This window comes from Aptenodytes patagonicus, chromosome 11 (assembly GCF_965638725.1).
Source record: "Aptenodytes patagonicus chromosome 11, bAptPat1.pri.cur, whole genome shotgun sequence".
Lineage (NCBI taxonomy): Eukaryota > Metazoa > Chordata > Aves > Sphenisciformes > Spheniscidae > Aptenodytes > Aptenodytes patagonicus.
In genome coordinates, this window is record NC_134959.1 from 13,086,825 (window position 1) to 13,110,171 (window position 23,347).

Here is a 23,347-nt window from a genome sequence, read left to right on the forward strand (position 1 = left end):
CAGCCCAGTTCTAGAGATGTACTGCAAGAGCTTCATATCTGATTAAGACAAAAAACTGATAAAAATGTAATGCAGACTAACAATATGGAATTATCTGATGCAGTTTGGGGGGATAGGGACAGGGGGTATAACATCATTCAGTTTATTTGCATATGTTTGTTCTTTCTACTGAAATCAATCTCTTTGAAGGAAGCAAGAAAACTTTAGAAAAAGAAAATATTATTAATGCTGGTAAGAGAACACAGAAGAAAATCTTTAGTAAACATTTCTTTTCCAGTGTTGATTATCATTCTGTCTAATGTTTATTTTCATAATTTTCTTTGATCCAAACACAAATAATAAAGTTAGCTCCGTTTCTTTGAACTAACAAAACTATACTGTGGCCAAATTTGGAGCAAATTTTTAAGTGGCTTTTTTGTTTTTCTCCCAAGCCACATAACAAATTTATAGAGTAGATATCTGCATAACTCACACCCTCTCCTATATAGGAATGTTTCTATGGCTAACAGTAATTTACCTGCTGTGGGTCTCCTGACTTTATTGAAAAGGCTGAGGGCTGTAAGCGTCTGGGCACATACTCAATAGCAGTCAAGGGAGCGCCAGTGGTTCAGGGCTTTGGATCAGGGCTCACCCCGTCGTGTTACGAAAATTGCTACAGTTTATAGGGATTGACTGTGGCTCTGCTGGGCTGGCTGATGGGTTGCAAACCCAGAATGCAGTCAGTCCGCCCTCACTGCGTTTCCTACCCAAACCTACATCACAGACGGCAGGCAGAGAGGCAGGGCAGGGATGGCAGAGGACCAGGTCCATGCCTATCAGGATCTGTGCACAAGGGGAGCTGGAAAGGCATTGTTACTGCTTCTCACTTCTGGACCAGAACCAAGCAGCCAGAGCACAGGTTGTACCTTCACAATCTTCTTCCATCAGAAATTTGACAGACAAGTATGTACTATAGGCTTAGAAACAACTACATTCCTAATATAAATATTATACAATTGTAAAATATGTACTACAGTAATTACCATAGTGCTTGAAACTAGGTCTACGTTGCTGGAGGTGTTTTAGTCTGTACATATTTAAAAACTCTGCCAAATCACAGATCTGCTTCGGAGACCAAACCCACAAGATCATCTCAGGTAAAGCTATTGACCGTGTCTCAGAAAGCTGTCCTCTTGTGTGCCTGACAGCACCTGCTGGGGTGATGGTCAAGAGTCCATACCTGTGATGGAAAGCATATATGTCAACCTCAGATTACAGCTAGCATGTATTCTGGCTGTTCTGTTCAGCCCTCCTGTGTGCAAATATTGTCTCTGAAGTTGGTGAAAGTTATGAATAAAGACCACAACATCCAACCTCAGTCAATCAGCTACAGAAGAGCCATATGCTGGATAAACTCACTGTGTTTTTAAATTTTTGGGGATATGATACAGAAACATGAGAGATTCTCAGGTTCTCTGAAACTTACTATTTTTTCGCTCTCCCATTACATTCCTGTGTTTGTCCCACTGCTTAGCCTAGCTGAACAAGGGCATCCGGTCTAATGATCGATTGCCTCTGTGAGCAGGTCCAAGTTTCATTCTTAAATCAGCCAGCATGTGGTTGATGACAGGGACAAAGCCAACCCTCATCACTCCCTAAGCAAGTCGTGTTCCCCTTTACTGTACACTTTGACCAAATTATGATTTCACCATTGAAATAAATGTCAACATTTCCACCAGCTTCAGATGGATTGGGATTTGGCCATTGGCTTCTAAGTGCAGATGGCCTGTTAAGGGGCTTATTTTTAAATCAGGAGGTGTGTAAGTGCTTCAAGAGATTATAAAAATAGCAATGAATACAAATAACATGAGGTCAGGTATTGCTAAAAAGTGTCATTAGAAAATGGACATGTTTAAGGATAAATCGGAACTGATCCCAGTGACTGCAGGTGACTCACACTTGAGCAAGAATGAAAATTTGGGTTTAGAACTGTGCAGAACAATTTTGGCTGAACCTTTTTACTTTTTTTTTTTAAAATACATATAAAAATGCCAAATAGAAAACAGTTGTTAACTTCTGCAGTTTGTTCTGGTCAAAATAGAGTACTTCTGGTCCTAGAGGAGGGAGTCCCCAAACGGTAACTAAAGGCTCCTGCCTAAATGTGCAAGAGCCCGTCCCTTTGACAGAAGAACATCACAACTACGAACACAACCAAAAGGCACTGCTTATTCAGTTTCTTTTTTTTCTTTTTAACTTTATGAAAACCGTAATACCAGAACCGATACTGTAATTATTGTGCAGTTCACTTTCATATAAATATACTTAGGAATATGGGACTTGAAAAAACCACACACCTCTAGGCTCTGTTTCCTAAATTGCTGGTAACTGTAGCATAGGTACAAAGCCCAGAATGAGCCCACAGTAACATCCACTGTAGATGTCCCAAGGAGCAAAGTTAGAAAAGTTAGAGCGCTACAGAATACCCATTTCTTGATGGAAGAGTGTGAATCAGTGCACTTCCAAAACTTATGAGCTTTACATTCTTACATAATTTTAAGTAAAAATACAAAGAAGTGCTCACGTGCTAGAAAAAGCTCTCCCTATTTCTTGTTACTGAAAGAAATGGGACTTTGGCATGTAGAAGCAGAGTCCCTTGTATTCCCTAGTCCCTGAGACTGCATGGCTTGCTGGATAATTCAGAGCTAAACACAAAATTGTACTCAGTGTTCTTCCCTCCTCCCTTTTTGAATAAATGTTTCTACTCTGCATTCCTGCAAAGACGAGCAGAAAGCCTTGTAGACAGGTGTAGTAACATCTGCCTGAGTCTGCAGAAGCCTGAAACAGCAGCAATGAGAGGTATAGTGCTTGCAAACTAAAGGTGATAGCCTATGTCATGCTGAAAACTCAGCATGTGTAACAGCTCAAAATAAATGGGAATCCATGTAAAAATAAATAGTATATGGCTTACTGTAGTATGGCTCCATTTTGGGGGGGTTGTGTTTGTTTTTTATAATATTCAATTTAATATTCAATTATTTTTATATTCAATTAAAATAAAATATTTGCAGATACTGTGATAACATCCTTTGCCACTGATGGTCCAGGCCTTAGCGGGTGTAAAGCTTTTGTGGTGCCTGGCAAAGGATGCGGCTGATGTCCTAGCCTAGCTACCTTGTCGTAGAGTATGTCCGTCTTGAAAATTCCTCTTCAGAATGGCTCTCTAGCAGGATCACTAGGATCTCTGTGCTCTTCACAGCTAGGGATTGAAACGTGAGTTGTGCCTCAAAAATCTTATGTTATATAGTCCCACGGTAATTCTTCTTCCTTTATCTCCAGTAATTTTCCTATGCTGGTTCTGGTCTGTTCCCTCCTGCTCAGCAGGGGGTGTTTTTGTTCTTTTTCTTTGTTGCTATTAATTTTCTCATAACTACTATCTACTACATTCACATAGCATCTGCTATCAAGCTACTAAAACAATGTTCAAGTATATTAAATCCCCCATTTTAAAACAGTAATAAAAGGTTTTTACTATATAAATACAAAAAGCTTCTCTCAGATCATGCAGTAAGGAAACCAAATACAGAGCTAAAGTTCCCAGAACTTGGGAGGACAAAGGAGCAGTTTACTAAAGACCCTTTTCCCAACACTCACAGCTCTGATAGTCCTTAGAGGAAATAATAAATCTTTCTCTTTGTCACTCTTCCCTAGGTTTCTTTTGTTGTTTGGGATTAAAAAAAAAAAGTGTGAGTACTACTTACAAGGCAGCTTCCTTGATGTTTCTGGTAGTCCAACCAAGGGACAAGATTGTGTGTATAGGAAGGGGAGATGAACAATTCATCCTGTAAAGGAATTAAAAACAAAAGTGGAAATCCTTTGTAAGAAGAAGAGTGGTTGGGATTATAGCTGCATGCTTTCACTAATGACTTTGCAAACATTTAGCCAGAGATAACCTAGAAATCCAGTTGCACTTTATTTAATATTCAGATAAGGACCATTCACCTGCTGTTAAGCTACAACATCTACAATCATTCTTTGAATACTGATAATTATATGAAGCAGACTCCCCTAGAGGCTGGTAGTCTAGTCTGGATTCACCTGGAATACAAAGATGAATAATATTGTATATTACATGCACCCAAGTAGTTGCAATTTATAGAAATGTCCATTTATGCTCCTGAAAAAGAGATGTGTATTTCCCTAGGGGTATAGTATATGGTGATAAAAACCTGTGTGGCGGACTGTTTGGATTGTAACTCCTAGTGTGCCTGTTGTTGATTAATTAATAAACAAATAAATCGTTATATTTAGCCAGATATCTCACTACAAGACCATAAAAGAGAAAATGTTAAAAAAGGATTTTGTGTGCCTCGCCATAAGGAAGGGTTACTCAGAGACACAAGAAATAAGTACCAGAAGTGGCATCCAAATGGCTCAGAGTAGATATGTGTATACATTTTTAAAAGATGAGTAGCATTATGAATATGCTCTCTTTGCCTCCTCCTTTCCTCCTCTTTCTCCCATCAGGTGCCTTGTCCTTGTTCTCCCCTCTCGTTTGCTGATGGCTGATAACACCTTATCTCCACCAGGGAAGCAACCGGGAAGTTTGCTCCTTCCTCACAAGACTGAGGGTATAATTAGAACAACGCACCTGCTCAGTCCTCTGGTGACTCAGTTAGTCTACATCCATGTCAAAATCCATGCTGTGAGGGTAATTTGATCATCTCACTTACTTTTTTCATATACTTTATATGAATAAACCACCAGAACAAGCCTCTGTTGAGTTGGTTCAGTTTAATCTCACAAATTTGTGTCAACTCTTTGTTGCCAGAAGAATTTTATCATTTGATCTCATGGTTACACTTTAGTAGACTTTAGTACATATTTTATTTCACTCTCCAGAATATAAAATTCCATTTTGTGTCAAAATCATCTTTTTATTATTATCTATTTATATTTCAGTGATACTTACAGGCTTCAACTGAGATCAGGGTCTTGTTGTACGAGACAATACAGAAACATGCAATAAAAGAATTCTAGTCCCAGGAGCCTTGTAAGCTAAATAAAGGCTAGGAGAAAGGAAATATTACCCCCATTTTACAGATGGGAAACCGAAGCTCTGACAATCTTTCCATACAACGCAGTGCAGTGTCATACAGCGATACTGAAGAGAGAGTTCTGAAAAAGCGACAAAGTCCAGAATCTACGTAAAATAAAGGTGGATTTAAACCCTATTCTACTGGCAAGCATCCATGGAAGTTCAAATAAGTTATAGATGTACACCAGTATCATTTGCACACTAAGCATCCCAAGGCTCCCTTGGCCTTCTCCATGCTTGTTTGTCTCCCAGCCCCCCCTTCAAAGGCAGAAGACACCGGTTTTTGATGCTGTCTTCTTAGGCTCGTAAGAGTTAGTCTACCACTGCTTCCTCTAGCACTTTACAAAAATTTACCTCTAGCCCTGTGATGCCACAGCGGTGTCAAATCTCTCTGACTGCAGCGGCTTCCAGGCTCAGCAGAGATACATCAAGGGTCTGTTAGGTTCTCCTTCCCAACAGCCGAAGGGTAATGTAATCTTTTTGTCCTTGAACAGAGCCTGGAATCTCCTGCATTAGAATACTTTTCCTCATTTAATCTGCTCCTCCCGGAAGGCCCTGTAAAGTCCTGGGGAAGCAGTAGCCAACAGAGGGTATTCACTCAAGACCAAGCAGCAGAGCAGCACTTTGGTATTCCCTGAAGACATAGCAGAAACAAGTGGAAATGGTAAGTTCACTGTCTTCCTTTCAAAGGATAGGACTAAAGATAGGAGGGGAGACGAATGGCGGGGGGGGAGGGGGGGGTAGCAGTTTGCACAGAGGTGCTTGTGTCCCCCTCAAATCTGCTGGGCTACTGCAGACATTTGCAAATCAGCCTGCTGAATTTGGTTTGCAGAACTCTGTGAGCTAAACTCTTCACCATTCTAACTGCACCACTATAATGTTGCCTTTTGACTAAAAACCAGTTCAGACTAATTGTCAAGGATCAGATAACAGGAAAATATTTCTATTTGACAGTCTACTATTTTTCAATTGTTCCTCTGTTACATATCTGAGTAAACATTTGTTCCACTTACCATTTCTGAGCAAAAGACATGAATCATTTGACTAGTAAAACCACAACGACAGCTGTTGCTTATTAGAAACAGTCATCTTGTTCAAGGGCCTGCTATGGAGGAGTTCTTCAGGAAACTGTTTCTGCTTTTAGTGCTTTACAGTGCAATGAAAGCAAAGTTGCAGAAATTAGGGCATTTTTATTTCACTTATGTGATTGGCAAAACACACAGGCGCACACACACACAGAGCAATCATTACAGCTGAGCTAGAAGCCCCCAAGAAACAGGAAAATACTCATTTAATACTACTAATGCTGTAATACTTACATTCTTTGACTTTGTGACGTTTATAACAGTTCTCTACAATAGAGGTCAAACAAAACTGGATTTCAGGGTCTCTTTCTAAATAGGTTACAGTATTTGGGATTTTGGTGTTGGATACAATATTTATACCAGTTATTAGGCATGTACCAGAAACATTTTTCACCGTTCATGGTTTCTCCAGGTCTCAGGAACAAATTAATTCTGGATTCACAAAATCCCTAGAAGCCAGTCATCAGTGGTCACTACTACATTACTTTCAGATAAAGCTTCTCCAGCCAGTGGTAAAAGGGAAAAAAAAAAAAATCAGTTTTAAAAGTCTGATCAGGATAGGAAAACCAGGGAGGGCAACTCTACTTAATTACAATAAAATACTTTTTAAATTAGTGGAAACAAAATAGGGAACAAAAACTGGACCACAAGGAATTCAGGAACAAATAGGTGAAACTGAGTCAGGCTAGAGATAAAGATTTTTCCCTTTCCAGAGTGCTGGTTCAAAGGCATTATGGAGTGTAAGGGCCAAAATCTGATTGTTTCTGTGACCTGTATGAAACAAAATTGTATTAAACAGAGGCCTAACAGTTAGGCATTTTATCAGACAAAATCGCTGGAGTGGTATACCCTGTATGATGCCCTTATTGTCAGCTTTGAAGGGGGAAGCCGAAGACTAAATGAGCATAGAGACTACACTGATCCCAGCAGAGCAGAGGGGAGGAACATTGGCAGGGCAATGTAGAGATGCTACCGAGTAGTCTGCTCTGCAGTTAAATAGGAGCACTTGTGGCTTTGTGGCTGTTGCTTAAATACCTTTCAAAAACACAAAATTCATTTGCAAACATTAAAGAAGAAAGATTAAAAAAAAAAATTATAAGTATGGATTGTTGGACTGTGACAAAAGGAAAGCAGAACAGAAAAACAGCGGAGAGAAGCGTGTCACTGAGGAGGCAAAGCTGAGGTTTATTATGGGTTAGAAATCTGCAAAACTGTCACCAATTCAATAGTAGTATTCAGCGAGGTTTCTAAAGATCATATCCTGCCCTTCGTTCACCCTCGCAACACTCACTGATGGGAGTCAGCACTTTGCTGCAGCTGGATATTTATAAGTCATTTGTTCTGTGTAACATGCCTGTTCTTACTAATCTTAGTCAAGTAAGTAGTCCATCCTCATGTGTCATCCCACGGAAGTCAAATGTGCTATTAGCATAAGTGATGATTGCTTATCTGTGTGAGGTCTTGTGAGGTTGGGTCTTTCAGCATCGGTATACTTGACGTGGCAGTCTTTCTATTATAATTTAATAAAATGGGGCCCAATTCAGTTCAGAGGTGCCTTGAGGAATAAGCTGGACTTAAATGGTGCTTAGGCCTTTGGCTGGACCTCTACAAACCCTGAATTTCATTGAGTGAATACTAATTACTCAGAGGGGGGTTGTTAAATTATAGACTCGGTTCTTTACTGTTGCTCGGAGCACGGTACCTTTGCAAGTGCTTGAGCAAGGTCATATAAATCTGAACACACTCAGAAGAAAGTTCTGGTAAGACTGCCTTCCTTGGTAAAAACAGGGACTGCAGAAACGTTATTAATAACTAGTTCAGGGGATTTGTACATGTTAATGGGTAAATTTGACTCTAGAAGAATACTGTGCACTAAAAATGGACAGTATAAGACAGTGGAGAAAACTGCGTCTCACAGCTGCACTGAAATGGAAATCTCTCTTCCAGTCAGGTAGGTGGAAAAGGCCTAATCCAGAACCCTGTGCAGTCAGTGGAAATCTTCTGTTGTGATGAGCTCTGAATTAGGCCCTTACTGAGCAAGCACGCTTAGGCACCCTTGAAGCATCTTAGTCTTGGATGACTGTGTACAGTAACGCACTTAGTATAACATCTGTAAAACGGATCAGTTACCCGTAATCAACTACTGGGTGCAAGAAGGAATCGATCAGTTCATTTTCTATGCCACGCACCTCTCCTAAGGAAGAACTCCTAATTGCTGCATGGATAAATCAGCAAAAGACATCACTCGTGCTAAGCACATGATTTTAAAGGGTTACTTTTATTTCTAACAGCTTTTTGTTCTCCCTCTTTTTAAATTTTTCATATCTTTTTGTTCTTTACCTGATTTCTGAGCAGCTACTAGCCTCGGCGTGGCTCCTGTATTCTCTCAGCCTTCATTCTAAGATCCTACAGCTCTCATAGCATTTACATCTTTTGTGAATACTGCAGCAGTTCCTTGTGACCTTTGTGACCATCTCCTTAATTCATAGTTCTCCTCATTCCCAAAGTGTAATGGAAAATTTTGGATCATAATTTCCTAACCAACTAGAACTTTGCTCTGCTCTTCGTTACATGTGATCTGCTATAGTTACAGAGTGCATGAGTAGTCTTCTATGTGACCCCAAAGGTTTTTTTTTTTTAAAAAAAAAAAAAGATATTCGAAAAAGTCTTAATCAGTGGTACAAAAAATATTGCCCAGCTGTTAGATCCAGAGGGTTTGGCACACTAGATCACAAGTAGTGGACACATTATAACATTTGATCCTTATCTTTGCTTGCTGTATCTGTTAAAACAATCTGCTGTTTGTATACCTACTGCACTTCCAGCTTTCCAACCAGGTGTTTGTGAAGAATTGCATTTATTAATTAGTACATAAATCATTTACCAATTAAAGGCATATATGCAGGTCAATCCTGTGAAATCACACAATGCATGACTTAGACTTTTGGTGAAAGACTAAAATCTGCATATTAAATGGCAAACAGGTCCTCACTAAATTACCAAGAAAGAATCATCATTGTCAATATTAATGAAACAGTGCTATAAAAACTTTTTTTTTATAGTTGTCTGGACAGCATAAGTTTTTCTCCTGTTAGATTTAAAATCAAGTTCAGACATTTTCAGTGTTGAGATGCCTTTGCTGTCTAATGCCCTCGCACAGCCCAAGAACATGCCCAACTTCAGCCGGCTGTAATCCATATGAAGTCAATAGGACTTTCTCATACGAAAATTAAAAACCTTTGGAAAAAGCTTGCTTAATCAGTTTTTAAAAGATTTCAGGGTCTTTATATGCCAGCCATTATGTTTCACATAAGCATTTTTTATTTGCTAGCCATCCAAGGACTTGATTTTTCTTCATTTTCCCATTAGCCTGGCAGTTTAGCCAGTAGAACCCTTTTATTCCTCCCACTGGAGTAGCACCGAGAAATTCATTTGATTCCAAAGGATAGCAGTTGATTTCATTATCATATTATAGAAAATAAAGATTACAATTCCAAATTATTTTGCCTGCAGTCCACACACTAATCATGTAAATGGCAATATGTGGAAAAGTTGACTACATCATAAAAAATTAACTTCCTGCAAGGATTTTCTTGAATTGGTTTCAAAAGAATCTGCTGTTTGGCATCTTTCCTGTACTGAATTTCTGGAGGGTAACTGCATTATGTGCATGTGTAACATACAAAAGGAAACATTCACTGAACTCTTTCTTTCTGCTACCAGATGTAACTATATGTGCTGGTTTTGGCTGGGATAGAGTTAATTTTCTTCATAGTAGCTAGTATGAGGCTCTGTTTTGGATTTGGGCTGGAAACAGTGTTGATAATAGAGGGATGTTTCAGTTACTGCTGAGCAGTGCTTACACAGAGTCGAGGCCTTTTCTGCCTCTCACCCCACCCCACCAGCGAGCAGGCTGGGGGTGCACAAGAAGCTGGGAGGGGGCACAGCCGGGACAGCTGACCCCAACTGACCAAAGGGATATCCCACACCATATGACGTCATGCTCAGCATATAAAGCTGGGGGAAGAAGAAGGAAGGGGGGGACGTTCAGAGTGATGGCGTTTGTCTTCCTGAGTAACCGTTACGTGTGATGGAGCCCTGCTGTCCTGGAGATGGCTGAACACCTGCCTGCCGATGGGAAGGAGTGAATGAATCCCTTGTTTTGCTTTGCTTATGCGTGCAGCTTTTGCTTTCCCTATTGAACTGTCTTTATCTCAACCCACGAGTTTTCTCACTTTTACCCTTCCGATTCTCTCCCCCATCCCGCTGTGGGGGGAGTGAGCGAGCGGCTGTGTGGGGCTTAGTTGCCAGCTGGGGTTAAACCACAACACTATAGCACATTGTTTGTGTTTAAAAGAGTTGCCTCTGTACGCATATAAGGTTATAGATGTGTGCATTGTAAGATAACCACTAATGGAAGGTGAAATACTATTCTCTTTCCCTTGCAATTGAGTGAGAAAGGTTGCATCTAATGATAATTTGAATATTCTGCCAACAGTTGGTGATATTCGGCCCCTGCCAAAATAAATAAATAAATAAATGCTTCCATCTCCCAGAGCAAATGCCCTGTAAGTCTATAGAAAACAAATTAGGAATGCGTTATTCTCAATGAAAAAAGTCTCCACGAGAGCTATAATTTTATTTTTTTTAGTGCACAGAATAACATAAATCAAAAGAAGCAATAGTCTACCTTGTGTTTTGACTACTTTGACCCTCTTCAACCCCTGCCAATTTTTATCTCATTTTTGTTTAACTTTGTACATCAGAGTTTAATTTTAAACCTGGTCCTGAAGACAGTGATGTATAGGGTACATCAAGTATAGCTTAAATTACCCTCTCCCCAGTGATTTGAAGTTGAGGGGAGGGTCTTACTCCGCAGCAGGGTGGGAAAGAGAAATGGTCAGACGTTGCCCTTTGAACCTGACCACCCTCAGCTACAGAAACATTTATGCCAGAACATCATTTATTGATTTTATTATATTTTAGGATCTCTTAAAACTGTTGGTGAATTTTTGACACATGCATATAAAACCAGAAATATGGGTTGAGCAGAAACTATAAATATAGACAACACTGCCCAATAAACTTACATCCTTTCACTTACAGGTTTCTATTTCAGCTGATCATTCTGAGCAGCCTGTCTTTGAAAATAAATGTTACCCCTCTGATAAGCTAACCAATTTGAAGATTAAAGCTGCATTTGAGGATTAAAGTTTTTCTTATTTGATTATTGTTGTGTCTTGTAGCAGTAGAAGATAAATATTAATAAAATGTTAAAGTCCAATTCTACTCACTTTACTCATGTGAGCATTGTATACCATGAGACTGAACAAATTATGCAGGATTTGGCCCTTAAACTCAGCATTGACTGCTCTGTTTTCTCAGTCCACTAAGAATAAGTCTCCCGTGAAATGTTACATGTACCCGGCAAACTCATGAACCCACTGCTGCCACATAAAACTCACACTGACGGGTAGCTCTGAAAACTCGCCATCCAATTATATACCACAGAGCTATGTATGTGTTTTTACTGAGGAGAATAAAAACCACAAGAAGCGCTCTACAACAGACCACAAAATGGGTTTGGCACCTGTGTCTCCTCGGAGACGAAGTTTCGGAGTTGTGTTATCACGTGGCCTGCTGACCCCGGGAGAGCAACGCTGACCTTGTCTTACATGCAGAAGTCTATTGCTATGACTCCCCTGAGAGCACAAACCAGCTGCAAACTGCTGCAATGATTAACCCTTATGTGTTGTAGATGTAACATCAAGTCATGGTAATAAAGCTTTCACTGCATAACAGATCTCTTGCTTTGTAAATTGTTGCTCTTATCAGCTGCACTCTAGGATGTTATCCCTTTTCTGTGAAGCATGACTGCTGTGTTGTTCACTGGAAAGGCTACCAGATCTATAAAGTCTGTGATATTTATTCAATTGCTGTGGAGAATAATGCAGAGAATACGCTTTGTTTAAACTAAAAATGCAGTGTGTGAAAACAAAAAAAACCTATGAAATACTCATACATATGAAACAATATATTAATTAAAATCCAGAATGCCTGTAGCAGATTTGAATCCGGGAACACCAGATTTGCTACAACAGACAACTGTGGTGTTCCATTGAGTCCAGGCTCCTGTTTGTGGAAGTAATTTATACCTAACGTTTTGTAAAAATGCAAACCCTTTGACCTGTGATGCACCTGGACGATTACCAAGTTTTGCTGTTTGGCTGGAAACAGAATGCTTGTAACAATCAGCACTCACCTCCCCAAAACATAAGCAGTATAAGTCTTATTTTGTCATGCGCTTCAATTATCAGACCTAATTCTATGCTTTCCTATTTGCGTAGAAGCCGATGGGAGTTTTGAGTGTGTATCAGCCTATGATCCAAACTACAGGCCTGTGAACAGGGCCCTGGCTTCCTCAGAAACGTGATGCCTTTTATCTCAGCGTGCTTCCTACCCTCCAGCCCTTCCCTTGCCACATCAAGGCTGTGAAAGAAAAGGAGGCCTTAATGTAAGCCACGGTATGATATGATACTACCTGCTTTAGTCTGCAAAGAGCCAGAAACAGTATCTCCGAGAGATGGAAGCTGCTGCGTGTATCACAAGGACTGTTGCTGCACACAGTCGCTGTTTCAGAGGGACTTTCCAACATCCCACCAGCCAAGCAGAGCGAAAAGGATTTGTTCAACGTATCCACCCATCGAAGCAGCAACTCTATGTGTTTTAGGGGCACGGGACTGCTGGTCCTTGTTGTCGCTCCTGTCTCTCTGCAGCTCAGAGGTTGGACAGACCAAAAGCATTGCAGGGCTCTGTCCACAGCTCCCAGGGACGGTGTATAGTTTTCATACACAACCTTTTTCAAAGGATAAAACCAGCTTCCAGGTTCAGGAATTAAGAAAAAAAAAAAAAAAACCTTTGGTATAAACAGTGGAAAAGTGAATTCAGGAAGGAAACAAAAAATGGTTTCCCTAAAAAACCTAAGGTGTTATGAGTTTTGGGAGGGGCATTCAGATACTGTAAAATGTGATTGTGAAAGGCCTCGCACTGTTTGGGAGTGTAGTAGACTAACATCACCTGCTAAGTGCAGGTTGAGAAAAGGTATTTGGGAAAACTTTTTTCAGCTCAGGAGTGGCAACTAGGAGGGAGGCTGTAGTGAAGATGGGTTTTCCTGCAAGATTCCCTAGTGTTCAGAGGGAGCGGGTTAGCGCCCTTTAGTAAGAGGTAAATTAACACCACTCTGTGGTCCATGACTCATCCCTTTCTCCACCTCTTTTAATCACATTACTTCGGTTTGCCCTTAATGAAATAGGGGCCGATCTGCAGGAGCTGTGCTTGGGCTGGTCTTGGCAGGTGCTGAATGAGGTATTCTTTAGTCCTTACCAAGGAAGAAGCTGCTCTGGACTAATGATGCTTTGCTGTTTGGTATCCGGATTCATCTGCCTGAAAAACACGGCAGATAGTTTATATTTTTATTGCGTAAGTTAGGCTAGACAGGGCTGTTCCTCGCTCATTAGCACAGGCAGCATTTTCCTACAGGGACTGCAGATGAAAGCAATGAGTTTATTCATCTCTTTCCCCACCTCCCCCTCCACAGGCATGTAAGTGTTGTTATTTTAACTCCAACAGCTGTAGTTTAAAAAAAAATTACTATCAAAAACTCTGCGAGTCCTGCTACAGCAAACATAGATAGAAAGACAGTGACAAAACAGTTAACAACTCCAAAACTGGCAGAAACAGGGAGAGGCGGTAACTTCACTTACCCCCTTATCAATTCCAGCAGCTCTTGTTTTTCTCCGAGTGGCTGCTGTGGTCTCCCAGGTGGAGACTATCAGCCTCTGAAGGGAGCAGAAGTTGCCCCTTTAGGAAGAGGGGGAAGGGTCTCCTGGTGATGGCACCCTGCGTCCTGCCTGGCTCCTGCAGGTGTTGGTGGCTGGTGAGGAGGAGGAGGAGGCAGTGGGCTCCAGCTGCTGTGGGGCTGTGTCCTTTCCCCGGGGGCCTGCGTTTGGAAGGTGGGGAGGCCCTGTGTGCCCTTCCATGTCTCATCCCTCCTCTGGCTGTCCCTCCTATTTCCAAGGTACTGTTGCCCTGATATTTGGTTACTCAAAGGGGAGAAAGGAGCAACAAATTTACTGAAATTATCTAGAGATTATTTTGTTCTCTTGTGGGGTTTCTGTGTGAAGGGGGTATCTACTCTATTAACTCCCATTAATATCAAACCTCTACTATTAATAGGATTTGCATATGGAAAGGAAGAGGATTGACCTTTAAATTCATTAAATAAAGCAATTTAAAAAAAAAAATTAGTTAAAAGCGTTAGCGTGAGGAAAAATACAAGAACAAATACATAGACATCAGTATCTGGGCTTTCGTTAACACTAACGAGCAAATTATTGCAGGGGAAGATTTGCATCATTGGAATACGTATTCCAGCCTCCATACTGATATATGTGGTGCGGGGTTATCTTTGTATGGCTCCTCTTTCAGAATGTATTTTCTTCTTATAAAATAGCCTCTCTAACTCCCATTGGGGACCTCCTTATAAATGAGGAACTGGTCCTCAAGGGACTGGCCTGGCTAGAAAAGTGTGTTATTTAAAAAAAAAAAAAAAAAAATTAGAATACTAAGTAATATAATTAGCTCATTTCTTTGTTTTTTTTTAGAAAATATTAAAAAAAAAAAGTATAGCCAAGTTTTAATTAAACATATTCTCTGGATGTTTGAATTGTGTAAGAATTAGAAAATCCTGTTGTATTTCAGAAGGATTAATTGCATCAATTTAAGGTTCTCGCTCTAATCTCCGATGTGCAGTCAGGTATCGCCATTCTTGAAAAAGCAGCTACAGTGTCGTGAAAAAGTGACGTTTGCCCACTAGCTGGGGCCACAAGCTGCCCCTTGGAGGGGCATTCTCAGCCCATGAGTGGCAGTAAACATATTCATCTCTAAGCTTTTACATGGGAACAAACGTAGGTTCTCTATACCAAAACTGGCTAAATACGCAGATTCAAAATATTATTGCTCCTAATAATAAATATTGATTTACACGTGCTGAAAAGCTTCTGTTGCCTTCACAGCAAGTAGTCTAAAATATAATTAATTAGTAACGTTTTTACCACCATATTGCTTTTCGAGTCTGATTCTTGAGACACCGATGTCCAATGGTCTCTGGATCTCCAGCACCGCTCCGCTCTTAGCCCATCCCTGTCTCAGCTTTCTGGCATAGCCCTTTGTAAAGTACTTGGAGATACTCGGATCAAACTTGCTGCCGGTTCAAAGTGGTGTCAATCGGTATTTTGTGCTATTTTGTTATGCATCTCAGTCTATAAACTCAACTATTTATTCTGTCCCTGTTCTATCTCAGGCCCCCACAAGTGGGAAGAGGTGAAACAGTTCAGGTTATTCTTCTCAGAGCTCAGCTAATGTAATCTGCTGAATGCAGCTCTAAACATCTGAAGTTGGTGAAATTAAATAAAGTGCGAGCATCCTTTGGTCTATAGCTCTTTGCCTTGAAAACAAGTACTCATGGTAACCTTAACATTAGTATACTAAGAAAAAAAAATCCTCATAAAAGAATTTAGTGTTAGGATGGAGCTCTGCCTAATATTAGAACAATTACGGAGCAGATGCATCTACTCCGAACAAAATGACCTTTTCATCAAGTTACAAAACATTAAAGGTTAAAGAATGTTTGAAAGGAAGTTAATACTTTTAAAACGTTAGAAAAAATTGCCATTCTTTCAAGACCTGACCAAAATCAGTGGGAAACTATGACCATTTAGGTACATCCAGTCATAATTTAAGCAACGCTTAGAAGGATATAAGGTATTTTACATCGCCTGTTTTATTTTAAAATTAGAAGTGCTTTTTCAGAGAAGAAATGAGATTTGATAGTACGAAATACCCAATGAAAGAAATCTGCTCTAACGCTGGTTAATTGCGATTTTAAAGGCGCGTTTCTTTCTCTCCATTGTGTACAGATGACACAAGAAGAGAGAGGGGGAATCGACGACGGTGTCAGATTTTCCCAGTTTCCACACTTCATCTGACCCGGATGGTGCAAACTCCGGTCTCCAGTAGGAGGGAACAGAGCCACCGCTCCTGCCTTAGCGCTTCCCCTCACCCCAACGGGCACAAACAAACGTTTGCAGCGGGGACCTGCCCGCGGTGGCGGGGACGCTGCTCCTGCTCGCGGAGCAACCGCGCGGGAGGGGGCCAAGCGCACGGACCGCACCGCCGAGCGCACGGCGAGGCTGAAACGCGTCCTGGGGCGCGAAGCGCCAGCGCGGCCCCCGAAAGCTGCGGGCGGAGGGGTGCTGCGGCGGCCGGCCGCCTCCGCTGCTCGGCCTCCCCGGGGGGCTCGGGGCCTGTTTGCCGCCTTGTCAGGGCGGCTGCGCCCCAACGGCGAGTTTTTATTATTTTGGTTAATTTTTCTTGGAGAAGGGGCGAGGGCGGAGGGCGCCGGGTGCCGGCCGGGTCCCGCCGCGGCAGGGCCGAGCCCAGCGGCCCGCGCCGGGCGCCGCGTCCCCCCGCGGCCGGACCGCCTGCGCGGAGCCCCGCGGGGAGGCGGGAGGAGCGCCGTCCAAACCCCTGCACATGGTCTGCGTCATCCGGGTCCTGTGCTCTTCGTACGTAATAAATTTAATGAAGCCCTTCTAAACGGTAGTTGCTGGGCATGCTGGGGAGCGAGGATTTACGACCCTCTATGTCTTTTTTAAATGCCCCCTGGCCGCGTGCCACGCCGTGGCCTACCGGCCTGCACAGTTTCATTCCCGAGATCAAAGACGCGCGTCGAGGCGCGGAGGCGGCGGGAGGGAGGGAGGGAGGGAGGCCCGCACCTCCGCCCGGCGAGGCGGGCCGGGGCCGCGGGGCGGGGGCGGCGGGAGCCGCCGGGAGCCGGTTGTTACCCTTAGCCCTGTGCGCGTCCCCTCGGGGGCACCGAGCTCCTCGCCGCGCAGCCAGCTCTCTTTGGGGGCGGGCGGGGACGACTGTAGCGCTTCCCTTCCCTTGGCGGTGGAGTAATTAAGCGGTGGGGCTTGGAGTGTGCCCCCAGCCGGGTAAAGGTGCGTTACTGGCAGATGGGTAACTGGTTTTTAAGAGAAGCTTGCCTATCTTGGTGCAAGCACTATGTGCAAAGCACTAAAAAAACCCCATCTGGGAAACAAGTTTCTGTGAAAAGAAAGAAGGATTTTGCTCGGGGTTAGGCTTTATCAACTTCCCACTTCATATATTTTTTCCTGTTTTTTCAAAAGAAGTATCTGTGCACAACAAAATCTTTATTGCCTTAAATCACAGGCGGTCAGCAAAGGAACAGCTGTGTTAGCAGTGCAGTGAAAACTTTCAGGTGATGCGAGAAATAAGGGGAATCCTTTCCCCTTCTCCTTCATCCTCCAAATGCCTTTCAAATTAACCAGCTCTGAGGATCGCTGCCAGTCTCCACAAAGGCGTTCCCAAAGCCTGCAGCTAGTAAAACTTTGCATAGGTAAAATTAGCTAAACCCCTTCCAGCTAACACAGTGGCTTTTGTCGTCACATATGGTGGAGCTCCAGGATCTGTAACTATTTTTCATAAAAGATTTTCCTACTGCCCAAGTGAATACATTACGCTACAGTAGCTCTGAATGGTATCGCTTATTTCCTTCAAAGCAGCGGCCGATTGTTTCTTCAGAGACCCTAAGTCCTTTCAAGGGGGGGAAAAAAGTGATAATTCAGCGGGACTGAATCGCGACGACAGATCTCATTTTGACATGCAACATCTCCAAAAAGTGCCGCCCCTGGGAGAGCGGCAAGTGCCGAGGGAGCGGGGCGGGGGAGGCTCGGGGCGGGCAGGGCGCCGGGGCGGGCGCTCGCCGGGCCGAGCGGGGCTCACCGCCCCCGGACTCTGCCCCGAGAAAGCCCGGCTGGGGCGAGCGGGAGCCCGGGCCGCTCGGGGGCCGCAGCCCTTCCCCGGCCGAGAGGCACCGCAAAACGCGACGGAGCCTCTGCCCCCGCCGCGGGGCCGCGGCCGGGCCCGGCTCTCCCGGGGGAGAGCAGCAGCAGCACCCCGGCAGAGCCGGGGCCGGGGAGCCGCTCCCGCCGCCCGAGTATGATTGCCGGACTTGTTGGCACCCGGCGGCGGGCAGGCGGGCGCAGGCGGCTCTCCAGCCGGCGCGGGGCTGGGGGCTTCGCCTCCGCAGGGGCCCCGGCCGGAGAGCGCCGCTGCCGCCCGGCGCCGCGGGGAGGGACGGACGGAGCGCCCGCGGCGGGCACCTCCCGGCGCGGCCAGCTGCGCGCCGGGCCGCGGAGGGCTGCGGGTCCGCTGCGGTGCGGTGCGGGTCGCGCGGCCCCGCTCCGCCCGGGGGGCTGCAGCGGCGGGGGGCGCCCGCACGGGGCCGACCCGCTCCGGGAGTTTCCTCGCAGCGCCCTGCGGCTTCCTGAGCCGACGTTCCCCCCCACACACACACCGTGGGTTGGTTTTTTTTGGGGGGGATACATTTCTGATATCTGGGGTTAGGTGGGGAATTACTTTTAACTCCAGGCGGGAGCGAATCGATTCGGACACGGTTACCTACAGCTTAAAAGGAATGCTTCAAAATACTAAGACGCTGGGCGTGCTTACTGTCTGTTTTCCCCGTGCTCTTTCCGAAATGCCTGGTCCTGATCGCAAGGACACTGCTATCCCAGTTCTGATTTTCTGGGGCGTATTACATGTCAGAACTGTAAAAGTCCTCTGGACAATTTACAGACAAAACATCTGGTTCGTTAAAGCAAAGCTACTGGACTAAGACAAACAAACTTTGCTGCTGTGTAAATTCACTTACCCAAACAATTTACATTCAAGCAAAGATTTTAGCCCGAAGAAAAACTTTCATTCATTTGTATTCAGGAGGTTTGGGAATTCATGGGCATTTTCAAATAATTTTGCTCTAATAAAGTTATGTAGATATTACAAAATGTCTTTATTCTCTTCTCAGATTATTGTTGCTGTTGTAATGGTTCTTGACGACACTTTGTATTTTACAAAAGTGGAGTATCGTTTTCGGTCGTGGGCAGTGGTGTTTTTACACAAACTTGTCAGATCCGTATTCATCTAGCCCAGCCTTAATGAAAACTGTGTCGCCTTTGTTCTTCGCCGGGAGAAACCGAAGTACTTTTCGCACACTTTTTGCATTTCGATGGAGTGCCGCCGAGGCGTTAGGACGGAGGGAGAGGTTTTTCCCGGGGGCGGAAGGCAGCGGTGGCAGCCGGCGGCTGCCCGGGGGCCCGGCTGGGCAGCGGGTGCCCGGCGCGGCGGCGGGCTGCCGCGTTCACCGCGCCCGGTCCCGGGCGACGCCTCCGTGGTGCTCCCGGAGCCCACGCCTCCGCCTGTGCGCGGCGGGGGGCTGCCCCGGGAAGAGCTGCTGGCAGGTGAGGGGCCCCAGCCGCCCTGCCCCGCGCCTGCTGCCGGGGCTTGGCCCCCCCCGCGGCCGGGAGCCCGGCCCCCGGCGGCCCGGCCCCGGGCGCGCCGCCTCCTCCCTCGACAGCTCGCTCCTCGCTCGGCGGGGCACCCGCCGCCTCGCAAGGCCCCAGCTCGCTGATGCCCAGCCCTTCCCGCGTGTCCGGGGGACGCTCGGCCGGTGAGGACCCGCCGGGTCCCCGCCGGCTCCTCTGCTCCGCTTGAAGGGGTGGAGGCGCCCCGCGGAGCCCCCGCGGAGCCGGGCTGCTGCTCGGGGCGAGAGGAGAGAGCCCGGGGACGGAGCAGTTCGCACAGCGGGTATGACCCCCCGGAAAAGCAATCAAGCGGTGCTAACAAATGAGAGCAGCTACACACGCACATGGGGACCTCGACGCACGCGTCTCCCTTCCCTGTTTGCAATGAACAAGTGGCGAAACATCAACACGCTGCTCGGGGGAGAGAAAGGTTAAAGCCCGAAACACGCTGTTTCCTAAGAGGCAGCCGTTCCAAGTTTAATAAACTTCCTCACTGATCCTCTCTGGCTATTCCCATAACTAACAGTTAATCTCAATGGTCCTTTTAGCCCCGCTGCCTCCGCTCGGACCTGGGTGGCGGGAGAGGGGTTTCTTGGGGAACTGTCGGAGTTTTCATATAGGGGAATGAAATGAGCACTGAAAATGTACAACAAAGAAGGGCACTCTAAACGGTGTACGCTGTTGAAATGTAAAACATTCTTAGCTGATGGAAAGTTCAGGAGTGATGGTTTTCTAATTATGGGACTTATAAATAATTGGTACCTTGGTTTAAAACTGCCGGGAAGAGCGAGCTTAGAGCTGAGCCTCATGTGCTGAGCCTTTGTAGACGGAGTCTGTACAGTCATCGATTTTATGCATTATGTTTGTAAATGTTACACTTAATAAAATTACGGGTTCTGGCTCTCTGAAATAGACTGTGACCCCCAAAGAGACCGATGCACATGAAGGAATCTGCATTTCCCTCTGTAATTCGTCTGATAGAAAGTTCAATAGATTTTTTTTTCTCCCTTAAAAAACTGGATATAGTTAACAACCAAATTATTCCACAACTTCCTGAGCGTTTTGGCACTAAGAGTTGTGAATGTGTAAGCGCAGTCCATGTGTCTGCGTGCACGTATCTCTGCTGCCTCTCTCTCACACATTCCCCCCCCCCCCCCCCCGGGAGTTCTTATTTCTAATTGAGCTGAGAAAGTTCCTCCAGTTACTGTTTACAGAAAGTTTAACTTTTTGCATTCAGTCCCCCCTCCGCCCCAATGGGTGCACTGTTACAAGCCCATCACCCTCCACTGCCAGCGCTTGTGGCCCGCCCTTTGAAAAGCAAGGTAAGTGTTGTTAGACAACCGTCACCACACAGCAGGGATGGTGGTTGTCTCGCAAATGTTTGTCTTAGTGACACCGTTCAGCTGCTGAGGTTGCAACCTGCCAGCATCTTCCACGCGGGCTGTACTTCTGCGAGAGGGAGAGCTCTGCTAGGGAATCTGTTAAAATACACATGCCACTAAACTCATGAATACACGCGTGTAGCTGAGCGTAACAGCGAGAGGAGGACTGCAGCCCCCTGAAGCTAAGCCGAGCCCGACTAGCTGGCGAAAGCGGAGGGAGCGCTCCCCGCGGAGCGGAGCCCCGGCCCCGCTCGGGTGGCCGCGCTCCCCAGCCCGCTGCGCGCCGGGCACGCCGGGCAAGGGAGGCTGCGCTGCGTCGGGCGGGTTGTGTGTAGTACAAAGCTAGTGAGAGATGAGCAGATGTAGAGAGAGCGAGGTGGAAGGAAGAAAAGTTCTTGCAACTCGCAAACCCCCCGAAATCGGTGATTGGCCGCTGCAGCATTTTCCGCAGGATGCTCTGCGGCCGACTGATGGAAGACCAGAACAATTCCTGGCTTTGGAGAGGACTCTCGCGCATTTAAGAATAGCCTTTACAGGACTGGAATGACTAAACACGCCTTATCACTTTTATTTTGCTGTAGTTTTCAGGGCGTTTTGTCAGCGCCTGATGGCAGGCTGACCTTCCCCGTGCTCCGCGCGGCCGGGCAGGAACAACGCCGGCCGGGGCTCCCGGCTCCCCGCACTCTGAGCGGAGTCTCCGAAAGTTTCTTCCAGCCTCTCCCGCCCCGGAGCTCGGAGAAATCCTCCATGTTGCGCAGCGCCCGCCGGCTCGGCCAACAGCCTCCTAAGCCCGAAGTTCACCTATCTGCCAGGCTCCCTGTTTAATTCGGTCCCGATGCAGCCGTCGCCCCGCGGAGCCGGGAGCGCAGCCGGGCTGAGCGCGGAGCGCGCCGCGGCCGCCCCTGCCCCTGCCCCTGCCCCTGCCCCTGCCCCTGCCCCTGCCCCTGCCCCCGGCCGGCCGCATCCTTCGGGGGGCGGGGGGGGAATAAATTATTTAGGTTTTCTATTATTTCCTAATTCCCACTTGAAGGGGGAGGAGGGAGAGAGGAAGAAGGAGTTATTAGTCGCAGCCTAGCCCTCTCTGTTTTCCAAGGCTGCCCAACATTTGTAAATACTTATGCTGCGGCTGGTCCCCTCCTTCCTGGTTAAGTTGTTTAGTATGTTGGTTATTTGTACTGAATCCCGGTCTGTGTTGTGTCTGATGTGTTGTCGTTGCAATGTGCAGCCAGGGTGACACTGATGGATGCGCCAATGGTGAGACGGACAGATGTTAGGGCGGATCTAGCGGCATGCACCGCCACAGCGGCGGAGCCCGCCCGCACAGGGCTGCCAGCCGCCGCCGCAGCCCCGCGCCCCGTCCTGGTGCAAGCGCACGCTCACGCACACACACACACACACACACACACACACACAGAGGGGTTTTTTGGGGAGGGGGGGGGGAACGTCTCGGTGTCGTCTCTTAAGTAGATCTGATCGCTCCTTCGGTGAGCAGATACTGTAACTGTGAGGAGCAACCAGCGAGTATCAATGAGATGGAACTGAGCGAATTTGGCAGCAGAAGCGGCAATTGACAACTCACCATTTTCTTGTTTGCAAGAAATGTTTCGTTTTCCCCCAACAGTAGCAATTTCCCGGGGACTTTAGGCGACTGCGATTTTTTTTTTTCATCCTAAAGATCAGCTTAAAAAAAAAAAATCAACTCATAACAGTAATAATAAAAAAATTTTCCCAAACCTTCTCCACCCTTCATGTAAAGTGTTTGAATTTCCTGCAACTTGAAAAGGAAAGCAAGAGCAAAAGAGCGGCACGGCGGCTTTATGAGATGTGAAGACGCAACAACATCTGCACTTAGTCAGGTATTTGGAATTATCCCAAATCTCGAAGAATGGGGGCGAGTGGAGAGTTTTTTGATCTTACCGTAAAAGTGAGATCATCCTTTTTTTTTATTCTTCCCCGTGAACTTTAAAAAAAAAAAAAAAGAAAGAAAAAAAATCGCTACTGTGGTTTTTTTTGGTGGTTTTTTTTTTTCTTCACTTCTCCCAAGCGCCGGCGGCCTCCGGCAGCGCGGCGGGGCCGGGGCCGGGGCCGGGGCCGGTGCGGGGCCGCCGTGCCCGGGCGCGCAGCGCGGCGGAGGCGGGAGGCCGGCATGGGCCCCCGCGCGCCCCCCGCGCCGCCCCGGCCCTCCCCGCTGGTGCGCGGCCCCGCCGCCCAGGGATGCGCAATCAAACCCGCAGCACATCGATCCGCCGGCGCTCGCTGAACTGAGTGCGGCGGCTCGCCAGTGAACTTGGACCAAAAAAAAAAAAAAACCCAAAAAAACGAAAAGAGAGGAAAAAAAAAAGCGCCCCGAAAAGAGGGAAA

The 23,347-nt window shown here is 45.9% G+C and overlaps 1 long non-coding RNA gene across 1 annotated transcript; it reads right to left on the reverse strand.

The window, feature by feature from the left end:
* Nucleotides 1-21,536: 21,536 nt before the first annotated feature.
* On the reverse strand, nucleotides 21,537-22,932 carry LOC143165523 (uncharacterized). The gene is made up of 3 exons (XR_012996268.1): nucleotides 22,904-22,932; nucleotides 22,566-22,666; nucleotides 21,537-21,803 (listed from the first exon to the last, which is right to left on the reverse strand). It is a non-coding gene; the product is annotated as an uncharacterized LOC143165523 (long non-coding RNA).
* Between the last annotated feature and the right edge of the window lie 415 nt (nucleotides 22,933-23,347).